Here is a 22,968-nt window from a genome sequence, read left to right on the forward strand (position 1 = left end):
CCTCCCTGGCATTCCCCTCATGGGCTTCCTAAGGGACAGCTCCCCACATCTCCTCTGCATAGAAGCCTCGCAGACCTGCGGTGGGAGTGGGGCGGGGGCTCTCATTACATGAAAACTCATGTCATTTACTTGATGACAATAACAACAGCTGCCTTTGAGTGCTGACTTGGGGCCAGGATTTTTCAGGCGTTGCTTCCTCCAATCCTCTGGAAAATCCCACGAGGAAGATGGCATACCCATTCATTGTGCAGGTGGGAAACCGAGGCACGGCACAGTGAATCCACCAGGCTCCGGTTCCTCCAAGCCAGGGGCACTCAGGGCCCTTGGTACCATGGCCCGGTCTTAGCGTCCTGTCTTCCCCTCCAGCTTCCCCCCCGCCTCTTTCATGCCTTTGCCCATCCTGGTCCTTCCCTCGGGACACACCTCAGCCTCCCGTGTACCTTCAGAGCCTGCTCCGGGGCCACCTCCTCGTTGTCACTTTCCTGGCACTGTCCCTCCCCCCCCCCCCCAGCCATCTTCCCAGTCAGAAAGGCGGTTTCTGTCGTTTTTTTGTACGTCAATTCTAGAACTGGTCTTACTGCGTCATGACTGTAATGACTGGTTCGTGGATCCATCCGCCCCAGGCAACCGTGGGCTCCTGGAGAACCGGGATGTCTCCGGAGCCCGAGACGGTGCCCGGCACAGGGCTGGGAGCCCACAGCTGGCCAGCAGGGAGAAGGGCACGTTCTGGGGCCAGGGGGCGAGCTGGAGCCCGGGGAAGTCCGGCCTCTACTGTCGAAATCGCAGCGGCCCAGGAGACTGGCGGCCTAGGGGACTGACTATAAAGGGCAGGCACTGGACGGGGCCGAGTGGGCACCTTGTGCAGGTTCCAGGCGGTTCACGAACCCCCTCGCAAGTGTGAAAGTGCTTTGAAGAACAGGAGGGGAAGTCCCTGGGCCCCATGCAAGGTGCGGCAGGCAGGCGCTGCTGTGGGATCGCGGGGGCCACGGGCTGCCACACATGCCCAGAGTGAGCTGTGGAAGCCAACCCCAGGCCTGCGGGGGGCGGGAAGGTGAGCAGTGCCTGCCCGCACCACCTCGTCTCGGACGAGGGGGACACAAGGTGGGCACAGCAGGAAGCCTTCGGAAGGGAACAGGCAGCCTGTGTCGCCGAAGAGATACAAGTAAGACACAAGGCTCAGGAAAGTCGGGGACTTCCCCGACAGCTGGGAACCCCAGCCCCAAATGGCCCCAAAATACCCTCGGCAGATAAAGGGATTCTTTCTGCCACGGGCAGCAGCCGGCAGGTAGGAGGCTGCAAACCGGAAGAGGAAAGCCCGGACCCTTCCGCTCTGATTAGCCCGGGTGCTTTTCTGAGTACCTTTCTCTGGAGCCTTAATGCAAGTGGGACTCGCTGTCAGGGAGCTTATCCGGCAGGCCCTGCGAGTCCGGCCGCCTCCAAATCAAAGCCTCGGAGGTCTCCCTGCCTCGAGGCCCAGGACACGAGGTGGATCCTGGTCACTAAGCTCGGGCTTCTCAGAAGGTGGTGAGGAGTGGCCACAGAGGGCTGGGGGCAGGAAGTTCACTCCTTCAAGTTGGGAAGGCACAAACACTAGGGGTTCCCAGCTGCCTGGATGAGCTCCAGGAGTACACCCCCCAAGCAGGTTACCCAGGCCCTTGGCTACATATTTAATCCTGGCAACGAGATTTCAAGTCAGTATTGCTGTCCCCACTTCACAGATGAACAAACCGAGGCTCAGAGTAGTTAAGTAACTTGCCTGAGGTCACACAGCTTGAGAGTGGTAGAGCTGGGATTTGGCTCCAACCGTGTCTGACTTTCAGGCCTCAGCCGCCTTCTTTTTTCCTCCTAGGCCCCTGTCACCCTTGCTTTTCCCAGGAGGAAGATCACGGCTATAGGAGTCCTGGGGCTAGCCATGTCACAAGACATTTTCTTTTCTCTGAGTGTGTTAGTTATCTGTTGCTGTGTATCTCAAAACTTGGCAGCTTAAGTTGACAATAAACATTATATCACCCTGTTTCTGTGGGTCAGCAATCCAGGGGGTACTGCACAGGGTAATCCTGGCTCGGGGGGGTCTCTCAGGAGGTTGCAGTCAAATGTCCCCTGGGGGGCTGCAGGCATCTGAAGGCCTGGCTGAGACTAGAGGACCTGCTTCCAAAATCAGCCACTCACATGGCTATGGGCAGGAGGCATCAGTTCTCGAGGCAGCTTGAGCACCCTTACAACATGGCAGCTGGCTTCCTCCAGAGCAAGTGATCCCCAAAGAACAAGACGGAAGCCACAATGGCTTTGATGGTCTGGCCTCAGACGAGATCGGGCGCGTTCAGGGTGGTATGGCCGTGGACGACGGACGATCTGGCCTCAGAAGCCATGTTTCGTCATTTCCACACTGTGTTACTGGTGACCCAGGCTGGCTCTCCCCATTGTGGGTGGGGACTGCACAGGCGTGTGAATACCAGGAGGTGGACGGGGCCCACCGGCGGCATGTGGCCTCCTCTGCCAGATGTGGGTTTTAAAACCGCCGAGCAGGGACGCAGGGGTGGCTCCGTCGGTTAATCAGCTCAGGTCATGATCTCACTCTTCGTGAGTTCGAGCCCCACGTCGGGGTTCTGTGCTGACAGCTCAGAGCCTGGAGCCTGCTTCAAGTTCTGTGTCTCCCTCTCTCTCTCTGCCCCTCCCTTGCTTGTGCTCTGCCTCTCTCTCTCAAAAATAAATAAATACACTTTTTTTTTTAATAAAAAATAAATAAAGCTGCCAGGCAGCCTTCTGAGGGCTGCAATGAACCCTGAATAAAAGAGTGGACGCAGAAAGCTCTGACATGTAAAGAGCTTCGCTGCCTTCTGCCCCACCCCCACTGGGTATCCAGGCCCCTGCTGCGGCCCCAGACCTCTCCGTTTGGGACCAGAGACGAAATGCTCACAGTCCGGGGTTCCCCTTCCCCAGGCATGAGTTTCCCATGGCATTCACCATTCCAGCTAGGAGTGACTCATACGGGGTTCTGGGTGCCCGCAGGCGAGAGCCTTGGGGTCAGAGGTCCTCCCTGGCCTCTCAGGTGACGCTACATGGGCGACCACCCCCTGTGCCTCAGCACAGGCCAGCCTGCTAGTCACACAGCTACTGTGGGGCACTTCCTCGGGCCTCCGTGCCCAGCTACGGGCTCCGTCTAGGCTCCCGCCTAATAGGTGGCAGCTGTAGGGGTGGGAAGACTGAAAGGAGGGTAAGGAGCCCAGGTTCGAGCCCAGGTCTGCATCTAGCTGTACAACTACCCATCTCCAGGCCTCAGTGCCTTCATCTGTAAAATGGGGGCCTGGGGGCACAGTGTCTCAGTCGGTTAAGCATCAACATTGGCTCAGGTCATGATCTCACAGCTCGTGGGTTCGAGCCCCACGTGAGGCTCTGTGCTGACAGCTCAGAGCCTGGAGCCTGCTTCCGATTCTGTATGTGTGTGTGTCTCTCTCTGCTCCTCCCCTGCTCATGCTCTGTCTCTCTCTCTCTCTCTCTCTCTCAAAACTAAATAAACATAAAAAAAAATTTTTTTTAGGGGCACCTGGGTGGCTCAGTTGGTTAAGCATCCAACTCTTCATTTCAGCTCAGGTCATGATCTCATGTTTCATGGGTTCAAGCCCCACATCAGGCTCTGTGCTGACGGCACAGAGCCTGCTTGGGATTCTGTCTACCTCTCACTTTGTCCCTCCCTTGCTCACTCTCTATCTCTCTCTCTCTCAAAAACAAATAAATAAACATTAAAAAAAAAAAAAGAAAAAGAAAAAAAATTTTTAATGGGGGGCTGGTATCTGACAGTCTGCTTTAAGTCCTCTTGGTCTGAGGCTCCAGGGAGAATGAAGGAGAGGAGGCCTGGGTCTCATCCGGGCCTGCGGGGCTCCTGCAAGATACTTCCAGCCCTGCTCTTCTAGGCTGGTGGAGACGCTAAGACCAGGCACTGGTCCAGCCCTGTCTCTGCCACTTACTAGCTGTGTGGATTTCAGCAAGTTACTCACCCTCTCTGAGTCTCGATTTCTTCATGCATGATGTGAACAGCGTATCCACTGCAAAGGGTTGCAGCGAGGACTAAAAAGGTTCCTGTGACTAGAACCGTGAGGAGGCCCTGACCAGGCCCCAAGAGACGATTGTAACCCTCTTGAGCTCCTGGGACCAGGAACCTGGCAGGGGCTTCCACTCTTCTTCCCGGTTTCCAATATTTCCTTCCACCTTCCAGAGCGGCAGAGGAGGAAGGTAAGACCAGAGAGGGAAAGAGACTTGGCCAAGGCCGAGAAGGTGGCAGGGATGACCCCAGGGGCCTCAGCTCCCCATCACGGAGTCCCCGTCTCCCCCAGACCTTCATGCTCAGCAGGGCCGTTGTGAATGGGGGTGAGTCATTTCAACTCTCAGGAAACCAAGCCTAGTCCGATATTAATCATGGAATTAGAGGCTTCGGGTGCAAGAAAGAAACAAGCAGCAGCTCAGTCAGAGGCACAGGGGAGGAGGGGGTGTACCCTTGAGCACGTCCCCAATCCTGTGTGCCTGGACAAGAGTTCCCCAGGTGGCTCCTCGGGAAAGAGGGCACCACTCCTTACAGGGACCTTCCTACCTGGATGAGCCACACTTCTCTCCAGGGAGCACTGCCCCCACCCTACAGATGGAAAAATCAAGGCCAGGGTCTGCTGGCTTCCGAGGAGGAAAAGTAACCCCCGGGGGCAGGGATTTTGCCCACCATGTTCCATGCATGGCACAAAATGGGTGTATGGTAAAAAAAAAAAAAAATGCAGAATAAATGAATCAAAGGTACTTACAAGGTACCTGGACAGTAGCCCTGCAAAGTGATGATTTTTGTTTTAAGGGACGATTTTTTAAAATCCATGAGAAATCGGATGTTCAGAGAAATCATCCGCTCAAGCCACCCAGTTACTAAGTTTCTAGAGTCATGATTCAAACCCAAATCTGTGACTCTAGAGTAAGCCTCGCTCCTCTCTAGGGTGGTGGCTGTCCTTGCTGGAACTGGCCCCCCAAAATCATGTTGTCCTGAAGCCCCAGGGGTACTCCTCACTCCCTGGTCGTCGGTCCTACGGTCTGCTCTCAGGCTCCCAGAGCTGTCTGTTGTCAAGGAACTTGCTCTATGAGGATCGGCTTCTGTCGACCCCCCTCCTTCCCCTTCTGCCTCTGGCAGTCCAGCTGGGGGAGGCTCCCAAGGACCAAGTCTGGAGGATTGGAGGGAGTCAAACGCACCCTGTCCTCAAATCGTGACTTACGACCAGAACATTCAAGAAGCCAGCTTCACTTTCTGAAGGCTGAGAACTTAGAGACAGAAGAGTGATTGATCAAGGCTCCTCCCACGGGCCTGCCCATCAGCCTGAAATTCCATCATTACTCACTCCTTTGGGCGGAGGTATTGAAGGCCCCAGTAAAATATAAATCATTTCTGGGGGAAACCACTTACTAAGTCATTCGCAGGTGTCATAGACCCACATGGCTGCTTTCTCAGAAGAGCCTTGGTGAGAATAGGGCCAGAGGAGCTGATGGCCAAGTATAAAGCGACTGCTCACTCACCAGTCAAGAGGGTGTCGAGGAAGCACTTAGATTCAGAACTCAGCTTCTTACCTAGACCAAAAAGACCCCCATGTGGGGCTCCTGCCCCTCACCACCGTCACCTCATCCCCCATCACATTCCCTACTGGCCTCCTTTCTGCTCCTGGGGCCACCAAGCTTGTCCCTGCCACAGGGCCTTTGCACTTGCCAGTTCTGCTGCCTGAAACCCTATTCCCCAACTTTTCAAAATGCTGGCCCTCCAAAGAAACTTGTGGGGTGATGAATATGTTCATTACCTTGGTTGTGGTTGTATGGATGCATACATATGCCAAAACACCAAATTGTGTACCTTAAATAAAGTTTATATGTCAATTACACCTCAACAAAGCTATAAAAATAATTTTTTTTTAATTTTTATTTTTTATTTTAGAGTTAGAGAGTATGGGGGGAGGGAGAAGATGGGAGAGAAAACGGGGGGGGGGGCGGGAATCCCAAGCAGGCTCGATGCTTAGCACAGAGCCCAATGCGGGGCTCAATCCCACGACCCTGGGATCATGACATGAACCGAAATCAAGAGTGAGATGTTCAATAGACTGAGTCACCCCGGTGCCCCCCAAACTAAATTTTGTAAAGTAAACTCTATGGCCAACGAGGAGCTCAAACTCAAGACCTCAAGATCAAGAGTTCCATGCTCCACGGACTGAGATAGCCGGGCATCCCTAAAAAGATAAATTGTTTAAATGCTGCCCTTCTCATCCTTCAGGTTTTTGGCTTAGATGAAACCACCTCAAAGAGGCCTTCCCCCAAGTTGCTGGTGCCAGTCTCTGTCACGTCACCCCGTTTGTTCCTTTCAAGGAACGCCTTACACCACCATCTAAAACTGTCTCCGCCAGGAGCCTGACTGTCCCCCCCAGGACGGGAGCTCATGGGAGCAGGGACCGTCTGCCTTGCCCACTGATGTGACCAGGGCTTGGCTTAATGCATATCTTTTGGATGACTGAACGACAAGGCCAGGGGCCCGGGGAGACATCAGCCCTGCCTCCCAGGGACCCCTCCAGGGGTACAGCGTGCAGGCTGAGAAAAGCAGGCACTGCTCTGAAAGTAAAACCCAGGACAGAGTCGTGGCACCATTGTCCTGCTGTCTTCACAGCAGGGGGATGGGGGGCGGGGGTAGGGGAGAGGGTACGGGAACAGGCCACAGTCCTAGCCAGGAGGGACCCTGTTCCTGGCAAGAGCTGCCTATCAGCACGTGAAGTTCATTCAGAAAATCCTCCTGGCATCTTCCAGCTCCAGTCCCTCCACACCACCGAGGGAGGGGCGGCCCCACACCCAGGGCCTTCTCTCCCTCCAAATAGGAGCCGAAGCCTCACGATCTGGGGAAACTGAGGCACAGCCCCGACTCAGGCCTCGGCTAGGTCTGGAGACTCACGGGGTCCCTGCTGGAGACTGGGACTCTCTTCTGGGCTGACAAAAACCCAACAGTCATCACCCACAGCCCCCAGCTACTGATTTGCATAAGAAGGCAGCCCAGAGTGTGAGTGCTGAGAGGGATCTGGAAGGCGATGAGTCGCTACCGTGGGATAACCCCTCCCCCACCCATTTACACCGTCCCTAAGGAAAAGTCGGGCAGCAAGTTAGTGCAGGGACAGTCCCTAGACCTCAGTCTTCTGCCCTCTTCTCCCACCCCACCCCCCTGCTTTATCATGCTTATTTGCTGCTTGGTACCACCCGCCTTCTCCAGGGGAGCAAAGGTTTGACACCAGAGTTTCAGACCCTGACAAGGAAAGTACCAACGAGTGACTGCAGAGGTTGATGAAACATTAGGGGACGGGAAGCGGGCGGCCTGTTGAAATGCCGCACACATAGGGGCGTCCGGGTGGCTCAGTGGGTTAAGGGTCCGACTTCAGCTCAGGTCATGATCTCACGTTTTTCGGGTTCGAGCCCCATGTCGGTTCTCAGGTTTGAGCCCCATGTCGGGCTCTGTGCTGACGGCTCAGAGCCCGGAGCGCGCTTGGGATTCTGTGTCTCCCTCTCTCTCTCTGCCCCTCCCTTGCTCACACTCTGTCTGTCTCTCTCTCAAAAATAAATAAACATTAAAAAAAAATTGGGGGGTGGGGGCGCCAGGGTGGCTCAATCTGTTGAGCGTTCAACTTCAGCTCGGGTCATGATCTCGCGGTTTGTGAGTTCGAGCCCCACCTTGGGCTCTGTGCTGACAGCTCAGACCCTGGATCCGGCTTCAGATTCTGTGTCCCCCTCTCTCTCTGCCCCACCCCTGCTTGTGCTCTGTCTCTCTGTGTCTTTCAAAAATGAATGAACATTTAAAAAAAATTTTTTTTTAATTTTTTTTTAATTCCCGTTGGTAGGCATGGTAATCATGCACAGTTGAGACAAGGGAATATAGTTCTCAGAATGCTGAGATCTTGGAATCTAAACTTCCTACTGTATTAAGTAGGGGATTCACATGTTTTTAAAAAGCAAATAATTCCTGCTTCGTAATTTGAATTCTTGCTTCCTGAATTCCAGAGATAATTAAATTAGAGATGATGCCTAATCCTACCAGAACTGTAGGCTTTCTAAACTCAATCCTGTTGATGGGTGGTCAGTTGGGCCCTTCATGGGTGGTTGTTCCTAACTCTGTGCCATAAATTTTATGTTCAGATTGTGTATAGTACAACTTGCATTGTTTCTTTCGGAAGAGTATTTCAACTCTCTGTGGCATGGGTTTGTATACAATTCTCAGAAGGTTAAGTAAAATAGACTCAAACATATTTGGCCTAAGGATTTTTGGTGTTGGGTTGGTAACACCATGTATCTACTGTGGCTTCCAATGGAACATTCTCATACAGTGTGTAGCATTCCAACATCCTCTCTCAATAATACACAGGTCTTGGGCCGCTTGGGTGGCTCAGTGGGTTAAGCGTCCGACTTCAGCTCAGGTCACGGTCTTGCAGTTCGTGGGTTCGAGCCCCACGTCGGGCTCTTGTACCGATAGCTCGGAGCCTGCTTCGGATTCTGTGTCTCCCTCTCGGTCTGCCCCTCCCTCACTCGTGCTCTCTCTCTCTCAAAAATAAACATTAAAAAAAAAGTCTTCATTGAAAGAACATAATTCTGGTCTTTCACATGTTATCGTATTTTGTCCACAATCATCTAGTGCGTAGTTAATTCTGTATATGGCTCGACAAAGGTGTGCAGCATTTTTTTAATGTTTATTTTTGAGCAAGAGAGGGACAGCGCACACATAGGGGAGGGGCAGAGAGAGAGGGAGACACAGAATCTGAAGCACGCTTGAGGCTGTTGGCACAGAGCCCGACGTGGGGCTCGAACCCACAAACTGACCTGAGTTGAAGTCAGACACTTAACCGACTGAACCACCCAGGTGCCCCAAGGTGTGCAGTTTGTAAGCTAGAATAAAAATTTGGTTCTAAAATTGTGCTACCGTGTCTTCAAGCTGCTTTCTGAGCTCTGGTAGAATGAAGTGCATATGTAATTAGCTCTGAAAAGATGTTACTGTATAAAATACAGCCTGATATGTGCTCAGGCAACCCTGGTGTGGTTGGGACATGATTTTTTTAAATTTTTTTTTTTCAACGTTTATTTATTTTTGGGACAGAGAGAGACAGAGCATGAACGGGGGAGGGTCAGAGAGAGAGGGAGACACAGAATGGGAAACAGGCTCCAGGCTCTGAGCCATCAGCCCAGAGCCCGACGCGGGGCTCGAACTCACGGACCGGGAGATCGTGACCTGGCTGAAGTCGGACGCTTAACCGACTGCGCCACCCAGGCGCCCCGGGACATGATTTGAAAAACTGAGTTCAGGTGTGAGCTGTTTTGGGGATGTAGGGAATGTTATATTGTATTCAGGAGCTAACATATCATTTTTGTCTTCTGAGTTCATCAGGATATTCATCATAGTTATGGTTATGGTACATAAGAGGGGCCACCACAGGGGCGCCTGGGTGGCGCAGTCGGTTAGGCGTCCGACTTCAGCCAGGTCACCATCTCGCGGTCCATGGGTTCGAGCCCCGCATCGGGCTCTGTGCTGACAGCTCAGAGCCTGGAGCCTGTTTCGGATTCTGTGTCTCCCTCTCTCTCTGCCCCTCCCCTGTTCATGCTCTGTCTCTCTGTGTCTCACAAATAAATAAACGTTAAGAAAAAAATTTAAAAAAAAAATAAGAGGGGCCACCAAATTTTGCCAATAATGTGGTACGGGGTGGGGTATGTTCGTAGCCTAGAATCGTGTCCTCCATTATCTCTCTGATGAATCAGCCCTTGGAGACATTGACAATACGATATGAAAAGCCACCAATCCATCTCTTTGAGACTTTCAGTAGTCGTTGTAAGGCTCCTAGCAGTGCTTGTAGTTCAGTCCAGAAGCAATCATTAAAATAAGGATGCCTCGCGGGGGTGAGCACATCTTGGCACTTACACCAGTTGGCGTTTACCTGTTGTGGCCAGGCATCGACATCGGACGTGTCTTCTGAAAAATCTGAGAGATCTTCCCAGGCCGCTTCAACGAGCAGGGCAATTTCTGGATCATCCCCCCCCCCCCCACGTTGTACGTGCCAAATCTAGATCGTTGTCAGAAGATTCTGGGAGGTCTGGTATGGCCGGGTCTGCTGTTTGGTGCGTCTTTCTCCGCTAATGTGAAAAACCTTGCTTCTTTTAATGCTGCGTTAATTAGGCAGATGGTGGGACGCCTGGGTGGCTCCGTCAGTTAAGCGTCCGACTCTCAATTTCGGCTCAGGTCGTGATCTCCCAGTTTGGGAGATTAAGCCCCATGTCGGGATCCGAGCTGAGTGTGGAGACTCCTTGAGATCCTCTCAAGCTTGGGCACCTGGGTGGCTCAGTCGGTTGAGCATCTGACCTCAGTTCAGGATCATGATCTCGCAGCTCGTGGGTTTGAGCCCCGCATCGGGCTCGCCGCTGTCAGCCCGTCAGCGCAGAGCCTTCTTCAGATCCTCTGTCCCCCTCTCTCTGCCCCTCCCCACCTGGTGCTCTCTCAAAATAAATAAATCATACACATTAAAAAAAGAATATGATTCTCTGTCTCCTTCTGCTCCCTCTCCCGCTCGCTCTCTCTAAAAAACAAATAAATAACAATTGAAAACAAAATAAGTAATCTTTACAAAATTAAGCAGATGGTAGGATTGGCTAATTTTCCGCGCGATGCTTGGGGTCTCGTTACCACCGTGGCAATTTCCGTTGTGGCAATAGGTGAAGTATCTGGTTAATGCAACAAGAGAAAACGTCAGGAGAGCTCGCAGCAGCCGCCCCCTTCCACACGGTCACAGTCACGCTGAGCTGCTACCTGCGCTTGGAATCCGGCGGCAACTTCTGCAGGGTCCACTGCCCCACAGGGAGCCTGTGGACTATGGACCCCCCCCCCCAACACACACACACACACACACACACACACACACAGTGAGTGAGCTTTAGATCTTTGTGAAAATGTGTAAGCCGGATCCGAGCATTCTGCACACTGAGGAAATGAGCTTCCTGAGGGAGTTGGTGGAGAGCCTTGGGGAGGGGGAGGGGGGACTACCCCCTGCCACTTATCAAACTCAATCAGAAGACAATACCAAGGAAGAAAAATCGCAAAGTAAGAAGGCAGAGGAAACAGAAAGACACACTAACCATCAGGCGAAGAAAGTGTTCTAGAAATTGACAACAAAGGTGTCATTGAACCAGATACTGATGTCCCTCAAGAAACGGGAGATGACGATGTAGAGATGACTGAGGAAATGATGGATCGGGTAAATGATTAAAAACAAAAATGACTGCCATTGATGCTCTAAGCGATGGTGAACTACAGAAAGCCATTGACTTGTTCAGATGCCATCGAATTGAATCCTCCCTTGGCCCTTCTGTATGCCAAGAGAGCCGGTGTCTTCGTCAAATTACAGAAGCCAAAAGCTGCCATCCGAGACTGTGACGGGGCTATTGAAACAAATCCTGATTCGGCTCAGCCTTACGAGTGACGAGGGGGGAAGCGCCCAGACTTCCGGGCCATTGGGAAGAAGCAGCAGACGACCTTGCCCTTGCTTGCAAACTGGATTATGACGAAAATGCTAGCTCAATACTGAAAGAAGTTCGATCGAGGGCCTAGAAAATTGCCGAACGTTGGAGAAAATACGAGCAAAGACATGAGGAACTAGGAGTCAAAGAGAGAATAGAAGGGGTTAAGAAGGCTCAGGAAGAACATGAGACAGCCCGTGGGAAGGAAGAAGCCATAGGGCAATCAGGAGCTCAGGATGGCTCTTACCCCTGTGGCTTACCCGGGGGAATCCCTGGTAATTTTCCCAGAGGAGTGGCAGCGGACAAGCTTGGAATGGCAGGAATGCCTGGGCTTAGTGAAATTCTCAGTGACCCAGTCGTTCTTGTAGCCACGCAGGATCCAGAAGTTATGGTGGCCTTCCAGGACATGGCCCAGAACCCAGCAAACGTGTCAAATATCACGGCAACCCAAAGGTTATGAATCTCATCAGTAAGCTGTCAGCCAAGTTTGGAGATCAAGCACAACGCCTTCTTGGCAAATAAAGCCCTCCCTGAAGGAAAAGCAACTTCAAGCATCTAATGGATGTCGCATTACTACAAACCAGTGTAGCTCTGACCTTCTCAGGAGGAAAGCTGGGGTGCCGTCAAGATAATCCCTACGCCTCTACCCCCACACGCAACTGAAACATTAATGGTACAGTGGTTTGTCATTAGGGTGTTCAATCAAAGAATGTTCTGTTAGGAATTACACCCTTTAAACTCTTTTGAAACCAGGGCACCTAGCTGGCTTAGCTGGTGGAGCATACGACTCTTGACCTGGGGGTTGTAAACTTGAGCCTCATGTAGGGTGTAGAGATTACTTAAAAATAAAATCTTCAGGGGCGCCTGGGTGGCTCAGTCAGTTAAGTGTCTGACTCTTGATTTTGGCTCAGGTCGTGATCCCAGGATCGTGAGACTGAGCCCCGGGGGCTCAGTCAAGAAAATATTGGCAATTATAAAGGAAACTGGGGAAATCAAGAGAATATTGGCAATTATAAGGAATATTTCACTGAGCGGTGTCGATGGCAGGAAACGAGATCGGCGATGCATTTTCGTATCCTAATTGATAATGTGAGTGAGCGTGCATGTATTTGACTTGTCCTATAACGTTTAAGTGCAAAGTAAGTAGGGGCACAAGAATGTATAGCAAGTCTCTAATCTGTAATATGAGACCCCACCAGTACATAATTTTCCTCCAGTTATTCCTTTTTTTAAAGATTTCATTTTTTTACGTTATTTATTTATTTTGAGAAAGACAGAGACAGCGAGAGTGGGGGAGGAGCAGAGGGAGAGGAAGAGAGAGAGAAACCCAAGCAGGCTCCGGGCTGCCAGCACAGAGTCCGACACGGGGCTCGAACTCACGGAACTGTGAGGTCATGATCCGAGCCAAAACCGAGTCAGGTGGAAGCTTGACTGAGCCACCCAGGTGCCCCTCAAAATTTGTTTTAAGTAGGCAGAGCTTCACGCAGGGCTTGAACCCACGACCCTGATATCAAGACCTGAGCTGAGAGCAAGAAAGAGCCAACGCTTCATCGACTGAACCACCCAGGCACTCCGATGTTTCTAAATTTTCTAACACACGATGAGTCGGCGACATGGAGTCCTGCCGACCACGCCAGACTGTCACGAGCATACTCGGAAGGCGCCCACACGGGTCGCGTCTCTCCAGGATGTCAGCTTTATTCGGTCATAAAGTTAACATGGTTCTAAAGCAGGTTCAGGATTCCAAACTCAATGACATCTCACCACGTGATTAACTTGGCCTCTTACGTGGCACACAGAGCAGAACATGAGACAAGTCACGCCATGGTCAAGGTAACAGAGGCCGTAGGAAGTCAACGAGCCAAACGTGAAGTCAGTCCGAGGCACGCAGCTGAGATAAAGGCCCCGGTCCGTCCCGTCCGGGTCGGCTGTCGACACCTGCTGCCTATCACGTCGGAGCAGGGAAGGACCTCAGTTCTGTTCGGAGAGCCATCCGGCAGAGCCTTGGGCGGGAGCTGCCTTTTTGAAGTGGTCAGACACAGAGGGGTCACATCCGAAGAGTCTGACAGTTTGCCGGTAAAAAAAAATCCTCCCCTTTCGAAAGGGACGCAATCGTTCTTGGGCTCTTGCAGACGCCCTCGGCTTCTGGCTGTTACCAGTTCTGGGGTGGCAGCTGATGCCGGTGCGATGCCCTTCCCTGCTTGTGTCATTGCTCGACAGAGGCCCCTGCTTGACATGAATGACTCCATCTTGCCCACGTAAGCAGACTGCGGTGGGGTGGGTGCGGTGGTCAGAGAGGGCTTCCCTGAGGTGGTGACATAGAGGCTGAGAACAGAAGGAAGAGCCGTCTGGGGAAAAAGGACAGGAACCGGCCGGGGGGGTGCTGCTGGGAAGACCTCGGTGAGGGCAGTTGGGGGGAACTTCCCGTGGCCCCACGGGGCCCGAGCGTTGCCGAGGGCGAGAAGAGCGAGCTCCAGATAAGGCCAGAGTGGGCAGGACGCTGGGTTGCTTACTCAGCACCCAGAAAAAAGGAGGCTTGGCCCTCGAGCAGCCCAATCAGACCGAGAAATGTAGATGGATAATAAATAGCCACAGATGAGTCATCTCAAGCCCTGATTTTTGAGCCTGCCTTGCAGCTCTCCCCAGGCTGCATCCTTCCCAGGAGGGGCCCCTGATTTCAAAATGACCAGGTCAGGCAGAGCTCACCCCCAGGGCCCCTGTGTGGGAGCTCAGCGTTGCAAGAGCCCAGGCGCCAAGGCGAGCTTTTCCTTGCGTTGGCATCCCCATCGCCTTCCCCGGGGCTCAGGGAAATGAACAGCACGCGGAACACCTGGGCCGCAAACTTTTTCAAAAAAGAAGAAAAAGAAATGCCTTGTATGAATAGAATGGAATTGGAGGCACACCCAGTGTTGTAAAAAAAAAAAAAAAAAAAGCAGCAAGCAAGCAAGAATTTGGGGAAAGTAAGTCAGACAAAGCTGGGTTCAAATCGTGCCTCTGTCTCTGCCACAGCTGAGCCACCCGGAGCAAGCTGGTTAACCTCCCAGGCCCGCTTCACCCACTTCACAGGGTTGTGCAGAGATTAAAGGAGCTGATAAGTCTTCACGGAGTGCTGGATACACAGGAAGCTCGCGAATATTCATTGCCTAACTACTACAAAGACAGGGATCTATTCTAAACATGCAAATACACTGCCATCTAGTACAAATGAGGCCACCATGCTCCCTGCAGGCCCCCGAGGTCCCCAAGGGTTCAGCGCACGCACACAGGAGCACTTGCGCATAGAGTCTCAGAACCCCCGTTGGAAGGCAAGTTCAATGAGCCAGGGAATTTTGCCTAATTTCTTCAATGCTTTTCCCCCCGGGGCTTGGCACTATAAATATTTGATTTAATGAATACAGCCATCCTGAGTCAGTGATAATAAATGTCAAACAATTAGTTTGGCTTGCCACCCTTCCGTGGCATTCCAGGAGCCCAAAGGGATTTAAATGGTTTACTGCTCTCCGCACCGCATGCAGCCTGAGCCCCGTATTTGAACGGGTCCCCTTGCCCTCCAGTCCCGCAGAGTGATGCGTGGCGCTGGCCCAGCTGAATGCTGAGCATACAGTTGTCTGGGTCACAGTTTAGGAGACCCCCAATCTCATAAGACTCATCCTTTGCCCCAAGATGACATTATTTTTATTACCCGGCAATGGAAGCACATCTCCACTGGGGACTGGAGGGGGAGGGGGGGTGGTGGCAGACCCTACCATCCTAGAGGGTAAATGAACTTGTTCTCTGACCCACAGGGAGACAGTCACTAGGTCCCTCGGCTGTGCGCTGTGCAAACGGACTGTCCAGGACAAAAGCCGCCATGAGATCTATAGAAACAGCAGGGAGAATTGCCTCCCACCGACGACACTGCCTCCCATTTACTGACCAGTTTCTTTGTGCATGCCAGTGATCCCAACAATAGCCCCTATGTTAAGGGCACCTGGGTGGCTCAGTCGGTTGAGTGTCGGCTCTTGATTTTAGCTCAGGTCATGATCTCACTGTTTACAGGATCGAGCCCTGCATCGATCTCTGTGCTGATAGCTCAGGGCCTGCTTGGGATTCTCCCTCTCCCTCTCTCTCTGCCCCTCCCCTGCATTCTCTCTCTCTCTCTCAAAATAAATAAACAACAACAACAACAAAAAACACTTAAAAAAATAGCCTCTACGTTAGCTTGCTATCACTGCTGTAACAGAATACCACAGACTGGGGGGCTCACACAGCAGAAGCCTAGTTCCAGCCGTAGGGGCTAGAAGCCCAAGGTCGCTGTGTCAGCATGTTTGGTTTTCCTGAGGTCTCTCTCCTTGGCCTGCAGACAGTCACCTTCTCAGTGTCCTCACTTGACCTTGCTCCTGGTTGTGTATCCCCCGTTGTCCTTTCCTTTTAAGGCCCACTATAGGACCGGGGCTCTTATGACCTCACTTAACCGTACGTCCCCAGAGGCCCTATCTTCAAATATGGTCACATTGGGGCGTAGGGCCTCACGAGCTCGTTTATTCTTCCCTGTGTCCCACAAGGTAGGCATTACAATAGCCAGTTTATGGATATGAAACTGAGTTGAGGGGTGAATTATCCAATATCCCATCAGAAAGAAGAAAAAGTACAATTTTCTGCTATTCCAGTGATGCACCACATCTCTCTGTGGCCCCTCTCCCCAAATCCAAATAATCTGAAAAGGAAGAGGGGAGTCATAGGATTTGGGGTCTGAAGCGTCTGGAAGCAGGAAGAGGCTGCTTTCTCCCACAGACTGTTCTAGAACTTTTCATACTTCACAACTCTGAGTTAATGAGGGCATGGAGGGCCTTGCCCAGAGTTCCTCCGTTAGCAGAGGCAGAATTGAACTTGAAGACAGTCTGGAGGAAGCGGGTGGAGGCCCGGCTTGGAGAACCCCAAGCGTGGTGGCTGGGGGAGGGGCAAGAATCTGGGGCAAGCAGGTGTCAGCATCCCCAGGAAAGCTCTGTGATCAGCTGGTGACCCCAAGTCCCTGAAGGGGCTCTAGCTATCACGTCACGATTCTCTGTGCCCAAACACTTCTCGAACTGCTCACAGAAACTCCCAGTAGAGGAGGCTGAATGACACATTCGTGCCTTTGGGGTCCGGCCTCCACCCCAGCCCCCGCGGCGACCTCGCGTCTCACCCTCACACGTCCTTCCCCTCCACCTTCCATTTTGCAAAGGGCTGGGCAGCTGGCGGGGGAGGGGACTGACAAGCAGGGCACGTCCCCCCCTCCCCCCCCCCCAGTGGACACTTGGGAGAGGCAAGAGCTAGCTCGGAGGTGAGGGGACAGAGCTGCAGCCACTGGCACAGCCAAAACCACAAGAGAGAGAGATTGAAAAAAAAAACAACAAAAAAAAACCCTTCCCAGTCAGAATGAAAAGTGAGACCGAGAGAAATTGAGTGAGAAGCTCTCGGCAAAAGAAAAACCAAACGTTGGCTTCCATGAAAGCAGCGGAGGCCAGTGGGGTGTTAAATGACTAGGTGCTGGGGCCACAGTGACAACGACAAGGCCTCTTGTAGCACGTGTGTGTGTGTGCGTGCGTGTGTGCGTGCTGATCGTGTGAGGGGATGTGTGAGCGTGCAGGAGGGCGTGTGCCCTTGAGGCCGCGTGTGTGTGGCAGCGGGGGTGGGGGGGGTGGGGGGGATCAGTCTCCCGGGGCTGTCCTGACAAAGGACCACGCGCCCCGTGGCTGACAAAGCCCAAATGTGTTTCCTCCGTGTGTGTGTGTGTGTGTGTGTGTGTGCGTGTGTGTGCATCTGAGTCCAAATTTCCCCTTGTTATAAGGACACCAGTCGTGCTGGGTTGTAAAGAACTGAATCACCTTTTTAAAGACTTGGTCTCCTAATTTGGTTACCTTCGGAGGTGCGCGGGGTTAGGGTTTCAACGTACGAGTTGGTGGTGGCGGGGCACGCTCGGCCCGTGACGCGGCGGCTTTGTTTGCCCACAAAGTCAGTTGCTGCAGCTGAGAGCCCAGCTGTGGACCGGGGCGCCCACGCGAGCAACCATCAAGGGGGCCAGCCCCGCACAGGGCCGCGCCTCGTTCCCTGGCAAGCCCCGAAGCAAGGTGTCTGCGGGGTCGGTTCCTTCTGGAGGCTCTGAGGGAGCATCTGTCCCAGGCACCTTGCCCAGCTCCTGGCGGCGGCCGGCAATCCCGGAGCCCTCGGCTTCCAGACACGTCAGGTCCCCTCTCCAGTGTCCGTGTGCTCCTTTCCTCTTACGAGGACACCCGCTGCTGGAGTTAGACCCTCCCTCATCCTGGATGATCTCATCCTGAGAGCCTTACTTTGATGGCGTCTGCAAAGACGCCAACCCCAAATAAGGTCACATTCTGAGGTTCTGGGAAGATCCATGCTTGGGGCCACCACTGAACCCACTTTTTGGGGGCCCAGGGGCGATACTGGCTCTTCCCGATGCTGGTGGCCACCACGTCCTCCATGGGCATCGACGAGCTGGGGCCGACGGGGCTGAGCAGCCCCTGGGAACCCCGGCCCCCGCCCAGCAAGGCAAGAAGATCCAATGAGCCCACCCGGCCCTGGTCAAGAGACGTGGGAAGATGAAGGCCAGGGATGGTTTCCAGAGGTGGGGGGTTGGGGGCAAGGAGTGCGGGGCCAGGCAGGGAGGTTGAGGAAAGGTCTGGACAACAGTTCTTGAAGGGAAGACAGGAGAGAGGTTTGTTCCTAAAGGAGATGGATGGAGGCTTGCGTAACCTCACGCCCACGTCCCGCTCTCTTCCCAGGCTGTGTCGGCCAGCCCCACGCCCCTAGTTCTAACCCAACGATTCCTGGAAAGGCCTGAGTGGTTTCCAGGCCTCTGGTCAGCCCAGCCATGCTGTTCTCACCCACCCACCCGGCTCTCCTGGGCATGCAGGCCCATGGGGGCCCACCCTGGGAGGGACATGGGGCCAGGCAGGGTCCTTTACCAATCATTTACCAGAGAAACTACCTAGAACTTTCCCCTTCCCTCCCTCATTCCTTACTATGTTTCAAGTCTGGTGGGGTAGACCTCCCCAAAGACAGGACCTCCTCCTTCAAATACTTACACAGACGCCTGCTTTCAATCAGTCCCTTGTATTTATCAAGCACAAAGTGTTAGCTGTTGCACTAAGCATTTATTATCTCATTTAGTCCTCGAAACACCCTCATAAGGTAGCCAGCATTAAAATCCCCATTCCACAGATGAGGAAACTGAGGTTCAGAGGCCCACGGCTCCAGGCTCAGTGCTCTGCCCACTTGGCTGGGACTGAGCCCGCCAACCAGGAAGGGTGTTTCTCGTGCTGTTCCTCCCACTCCCAGCAGACTTGGGCAAGGGGGGCTGGGGAGGTTGTCCGAATTTGTTGGGATTAGAAAGGAGAGGTCTCCCTCTGGGCTGGGGTTTTGATTCCCCAGCCCTGAGGGCAGGAAAGATCCCCCACCACCACCACCATACCTGAGATCTGGAAAATTCTCCAAGCCTCCCTCACCTTCTTTCCCAGCTGAGATCCCATGGGTTCCCAGTCCAGGGTAGCCAAGAATGGTCCCTTCTGCACCCGGGCCCCTTGCTCCCCTGCCATAAGGCAGAGAGGACTCTGGGGACTTTCAGAGGCTGTTTTGGTGGCTTCTGGAAACGGAGAGAGAAACCCTGCCACCTCCAGTCAGACAAAGAGGACCTGAAAAGGAGTACCCTGTGGTCAGGGCTCAGCCTGGTGCCACGACAGGGGGACGTCCCTGAAGGCCACCCAGTCAGCGAGGTCCAACCTCAGGCCACCCCCCTCTGGCCACAGCCTGGTCCCATGGAGCCCTGGCTTCCCCTCATGACTTCCTGCACAGCCTGGCCGACCCCCCTCACATGGCTGGGGAAGGCCCTGGTCACCTGCGGCCTGTGGCTGACTTCGCCTGTCCTACTCCCTGCGGGCAGAGCCCCGATGACGGACTGCTCTGTCACCCATTTGCTCTGGGCAACAGCCCCCAGAGCAGCAAGGCTTTAACCCTGTAGACTCCACACTTAATGGCTCCCCCCCCCGCCCCTGGAGAAGGTGCACACAAGGAAGCTGAACTCAGAGGGCAGGGCACTGTGCCCCGTCCAGATGGCACTGGTCTTGACGAGACGGGGTGGGGGACGTGAGGAGCTGGGGACACCTGACCTGTCTTACCAGTTAGGGCCCTGTTCTCAGGTCGGCCCACGTGCAGCCTTCTGTACCTGCCCACTGGTGCTGTCACCCTTTCCACAGGATGAGTAGGTGACGCACCCAAGGACATGGGTCAGGAAGCCGCCAGACCGCGGCAAGAGTCTGAACCCCGATCTCTGACTCGGGGTGCCCAGTAGAAACTTTTTATTGCACCAAAATGCTGCAAATCCTCAGGACATCAGAACGCTACATTCAAACAGCACGTGGGGAAATAGTTCTGGAAAATCCAACGTCTTGTTGTTTTCCGGGCCACGTGCGGGCCACTTCCGTGAGGACAGAGCAGCAGCAGAGCGGCCACTCCACCCCTCCAGGGACAGCCACCCTCCCAGATGGCAGCTGGGGGAGCTTCTGTTCTTTGGGACGTTGGAAGGGTCCCTTGAGAGGCCAGCTAGAGTTCGCTTTTCCACACACTCCCCATCTGCATTCTGGGGACGGAGGCAGACAGGTGTAGGAAGTCTCCAGGATGGAGATGCCACAGTGTCCCCAGCCGCTCCCCACGTCCCCTCCCAGGAGGCCAGACCCCCCGTGATCTGCCCGAGACACAGGACAACATAACATACTAAAAACTAGTCAGTTACAGTTCACCTGCCAGGGCCAACCCCCAGGTCACCCTTTGGGTCCCAGGGCCGTGTGGGTCTGTCTCCCAAGTCCCAGGGGCTCATTGATTCACTCACCCACCATTTACCTACTGAACACCAACCACATGCCATATGCTGTTTTAGGACAGAGCTGAGGACGAGTCTGGGCCCAGCTCCCGCCCCCCAACATCTCACTGTTCGGTGGAAGAGGCTACGGCAGGAGAGCCGAGGCTGGTCTCGGACTCGGGGGGGCCTTGGCCAGTTCTGTGGGATTGGGGGAGGCCTCCGACGAGCAGACACGGGAGCTGAGGCTTGCGTAGTTCGGCGGTAGGAAGAGAATTCTGGGCAGAAGGAGCTGCGTGGATCCAGACCCGGAGGCCGGGGGCAGCGGCAGGTTTAAGACCCAGAAGAAGGGGCGCCTGGGTGGCGCAGTCGGTTAAGCGTCCGACTTCAGCCAGGTCACGATCTCGCGGTCCGTGAGTTCGAGCCCCACGTCGGGCTCTGGGCTGATGGCTCGGAGCCTGGAGCCTGTTTCCGATTCTGTGTCTCCCTCTCTCTCTGCCCCTCCCCCGTTCATACTCTGTCTCTCTCTGTCCCAAAAATAAATAAACGTTGAAAAAAAAATTTAAAAAAAAAAAAAAAAAAAGACCCAGAAGAAAAGCTGGAGCAGGGCTGGAGCGGAAGGGAGGAGAGGTGGTGGGCACCACGGCCACTTCGCACTTTACAGCGTTGGCTGCTTTCGGTCCCTGCTCCTGCACGGGGGCCCCGTGGGGGCAGGACGCTGCTGTCACTGCTGTCAGGTTCACTGCAGGGCCCCGGACACGGTGATGGCACACGGCAGGAGCTCGGTGCACACACGGTGAACGAGTGAGTGAATGACCTGTGCAGGGTCCACGAGTCTATGCTGTGATACAGGCAACAGAGGTCAGTCCCTCTGTTCTTTTTTTTTTTTTTTTAAGTTTATTTAAGTAACCTCTACACTCAAGGTGGGGCTCGAACTCACAACCCCAAGATCAAGCGTCGCATGCTCCATCGACTGAGCCAGCCAGGAGACCCTGTTCTTACTTTTTTTTAAATGTTTATTTTTGAGAGAGAGAGAGACAGCATGAGCGGGGGAGGGGTGGAGAGAGAGAGAGGGAGACACAGAATCCGAAACGGGCTCCAGGCTCCGAGATGTCAGCACAGAGCCCGACGTGGGGCTTGAACCCACGGACTGGACTGCGAGATCATGACTTGAGCTGAAGTAGGACACTTAACTGACTGAGTCACCCAGGTGCTCCTTTACTTCTTTTTTTTAAATAGTTTTTTTTAGGGGCACCTGGGTGGCTCAGTCAGTTGAACGACCGACTTCAGCTCAGGTCATGATCTCATGATCTGTGAGTTCGAGCCCCACATCGGGCTCTGTGCTGACAGCTCAGAGCCAGGAGCCTGCTTCCGATTCTGTGTCTCCCTCTCTCTCTGCCCCTCCCCTGCTCGTGCTCTGTCTCCGTCTTTCAAAAAAAATGAAATAAAATGTAAAAAAGGAAAAAAAAAAGAATGCTGTTAATTTGCAGGAGTGGGGAGACACATGTAAGACATACCAGTGTCTGTGGCAACCACGGGGCTCCTTCGGTTCCATGAAATTAGAGCATCCTTCTCGTCACCTTCATGATGTGGGTAGAAAACCAGGCGAGAGGAAAACGCCAAATGCGGAACACAGGTTAGCCACCACTCTTGAGAAAGTAGGGGGAAAAATTCCAATGAAGAAAAAAAGAACTACCTCAGCTCTCATGAAGCTGTTACATTCTAGCAGGGGAGAGGGGCACACAGCAAGGAATCTCAGGATCAGGAATTCAGTAACACACGAGGCCCGAGACGGACGGGCGCAGGGAGGCGAGGCGTGTGACCGGTGGGGTCCATCTGACGGGCTCGCCAGCTGAGATGTGGAAGACTGGGTAGGAGCTAGAGGGGTGAAGGTACGGGACAAGGAGAGATCCGGGCAACCCCGGGGAGGGGGAGGGAAGGACCCTGAAGGACTGGCAGCGGCTCGTGGGTAGCTGGGAGGGCAGGACGGCGGCGGGTGGGGGCTGCAGGCTGAGTGAAGCAGGCCATGGAGACACGGAGCTCTGTCCAGGGGTCTCTGCCTGTCACCTTCACTCTTGGGGCCCCTTAGGGTTGAAGACAGGCCTCGTCCCCAAACTGGAGCAGTCACACCGACAGTTTGGGAGAGGCGGCGAGGGCAGGATAGGATCCTGGGGCCAAGCCCTCCTCGACCTCCCTGAAATGTTGACAGGCTGACCAGCAGCAAAGATCAGGTTAAGGCTGCTGTCTTCCCAGCCCAGGCGACTGTTCCCAACGGCCCCAAGGAAGCCACTGAGACAGCTGGGGGTGCGCAGAACCCAGGAGTCAGCACATAGACAGCCCGGAGGCCTTAGGCTGAAGACTTCGAAGATGCTAACTCTTTCACATTTTAACGTCTCCGAAATTAGCATTATCTCACAGCCCGGGTGAGTGTCAGAGGTTAGCACCATTTTTCCCGGTACACAAAATAAGGGTGAGTCTGACCGTCTACGGTGTCACGCTGCCAGGAGACCATGGGTGTCGTGTCTCGCACACAGAAGCAACGAAAGCCAACAGGTGAAAGCCACGTCTCCAAAAGAACTGTTTCCTTCCAGAGAAACCACTTA

General features: G+C 53.7%; 1 pseudogene; it reads left to right on the plus strand.

Annotated features, from left to right (window-relative positions):
* Positions 1-12,057, plus strand: part of LOC124514412 (hsc70-interacting protein-like) — a 28,128-nt pseudogene extending 16,071 nt beyond the window's left edge.
* Positions 12,058-22,968: the final 10,911 nt, after the last annotated feature.

This window comes from Lynx rufus, unplaced genomic scaffold, assembly GCF_022079265.1.
Source record: "Lynx rufus isolate CCGP_SWC_20201006 ecotype Redwood Valley unplaced genomic scaffold, mLynRuf1.p SCAF_2, whole genome shotgun sequence".
NCBI classification, from domain to species: Eukaryota; Metazoa; Chordata; class Mammalia; order Carnivora; family Felidae; genus Lynx; species Lynx rufus.